Source organism: Dipodomys spectabilis, unplaced genomic scaffold (genome assembly GCF_019054845.1).
Source record: "Dipodomys spectabilis isolate Male_0828 unplaced genomic scaffold, ASM1905484v1 ptg000307l, whole genome shotgun sequence".
Taxonomy (NCBI): Eukaryota; Metazoa; Chordata; class Mammalia; order Rodentia; family Heteromyidae; genus Dipodomys; species Dipodomys spectabilis.
In genome coordinates this window covers 6,283,992-6,286,393 of record NW_024870984.1, presented here as the reverse complement: position 1 = coordinate 6,286,393, position 2,402 = coordinate 6,283,992, and the positions used below count along the sequence as shown (strand labels likewise).

At 31.5% G+C, this 2,402-nt stretch overlaps 1 pseudogene; it reads left to right on the top strand.

The window, feature by feature from the left end:
• The first annotated feature begins 1,937 nt into the window (after window positions 1–1,937).
• LOC122127703 lies at window positions 1,938–2,034 on the top strand (annotated as a pseudogene).
• The last annotated feature ends 368 nt before the right edge of the window (window positions 2,035–2,402 follow it).

Below are 2,402 nucleotides of genomic sequence, written 5' to 3'. Positions count from 1 at the left end.
ACACTTTCAGAAGATTAAATGTAGATTATCATTGGTTTGAGAGTGACATTTTTATACCACAGAACCATGTTGTACTGAAGTCCCAGTGTTTTGAAGCACTCCTTAGTGCTTCAAATATTTTTCTGAATTACATTTGACCTCTAAGTCAAGTTTTCCGGCCTTTGGTAGACCAATTATGGATCTATCCTTCAAGGAACTATTTTTTGGCCCACTTATGTTGGAATAAAATCTTTCATTAATCATAGGGGAGGGGTATTAAAAATAATCTTATGACACTTTGTGAACTTGTTCACTCATATGGGCTGGTCATCTATAAGTTGAATGTTTTAATTACAGTACTTTCTCTCAAATTTTGTTATTTCATTCTTCATTTTAAGTTGCCTTGCATTCCACAGTTGCTTACTGCTAATACCTGCATCTCAAGGAATTGGGACCCTGAAATATAGGAAATGAGAAATTGAGGTTGGTCTTCAATTACTATATGCTGACATGTTGCATGGGCCTTGGTGAGAAGTCTTGCCCCTGTTATCTGATGATGCAGGTAACTGGGACCTGGGATCCTAGGACCCATGGGGACTGCAGAAGGATAATGTTTTTTTAGACATCTTAGCAAAATTTGGGTATAATCAATAGGAATGCTTCCGAAATATGGAGAAAAACAGTTTGGGACAAGACAGTTAAAACAATAAACAGAGCAGCAGAGTAAAATGCATTATAGATTAGAGGAAAACATTGTTTTTTACCATGTGGATTCAGAAGACCAAGAACAGTTAGAATGTATCACAAGTTTATACTAAAGACATTGCATTGATACTTTTTATATCTAATATATATTTTAAACCTAATTATTTATATTCCAATTCTATTTATTGGAATAAATAAATATCAATTTATTTGTCAAATTGTCAACTAATTCTAGTAAGTTTTACTGTGTGAAATATAAAATCAGCACATATAAATATAAAATATATAATTATATATAATATAATTAAAAAGCACAGGTTTGCATTGTTCTGTTGTAGTTACTGTATCAAAGACAACTCTGTTTTAAAGTATTATTCCATTATCTCTACCTTAGTGTTTGATAGAGTTAGACCTAAAGATTTACCATTTGTAGATTTACAGCATGGAGGCAAGAGGAAACACTGTGATTAAAACAGTATCAATTTAATGCCTAATAACTAGGAGAAACATATGGACTTCTCCCGCAACTATGAAAATATTTGGTGATAAAAAGGCAGTAGTGTAAGTTCCTGCCTGGTTGGATGATAGACAGGCCAGGACATTAAGTAATCATGCATATGAACAATTTTTTCACCTTCTTGGCTTTAGCTACTTTTGAAATGGAAGGTATAATAAACAATTATATTTTGATAAAATACATTCTAGTCTGAACAGTTCTGTTTGAACTGTTCATCTCTCTATGATCCCTTGTAACCAAGATTAGTTTTGTTCTAGTAAGACAATCTGTGCTGTCAGGGTAAGATATTCTGGTTGGTCTGTTCCCACATGGAAGAAGGGTAAAGGCTCAGGTAGACATTTGTGCCAGTAACACCTCATTTGGGAAAATATCAGCTGAAGAAGTTTAGAAGTAGCTCTAAGCAATGCTTACTTTGAATCCATTAGGTCCACATAGCTAACACAGTTGAATAAATAAGTACTTGAAAAAGCCATCACCTTTGGACCTATCTATAAATAATTGAGAGTATGATCAAATTCCAAATAAAAAGACTTAAGATAGTCATTGACAAAAAAATTTGCAAATGTGAGCAATTGATTGATCAATATAATTTTTTCTACTATTCACAGAATTTTAGGGAAATAAGATCGATAGCATTGTTAGGAACAATACGGTTTCCTTGTTACAAGTAGGCACCCATAGATATAGGCTTGTATAAAGATTGCATCATTAACTACTTAAATTTAGAGGATAATACATGCTTCAGCAGCACTAATACTCAAATTACAATGCAGAGATTAACATGGCACTTGCACAAGGATAACATGAAAATTTGAGAAGTATTCCATATGTTTCATTCTTCAGATGCAAGAAATGAAAAACAGTTATTAAAACAAAATTACAACTGTAACAATACACGTAATTCATATAATTAAATTCAGTTTGACATCAGTGTATTAAATATTCACCTCATAAAGGCGTTTACATAGCATAAACTTTACAAAACTTTTCAAATTAGACAAAATTGTCATTTTATCCCAAAGAAAAATAATATTAAGACCTAGAAAAAAAGGAATCAAACTGTTTCTATATGGAATACAATCAGAAAGAACACATTAATGAACCTCAATATTATAAAATAATGTAGAATTCAAAGTATATCTAGGAGAAAATAAAATAAATTATGAACATTATGCAAACATAGAATATAGAATATTTTAAA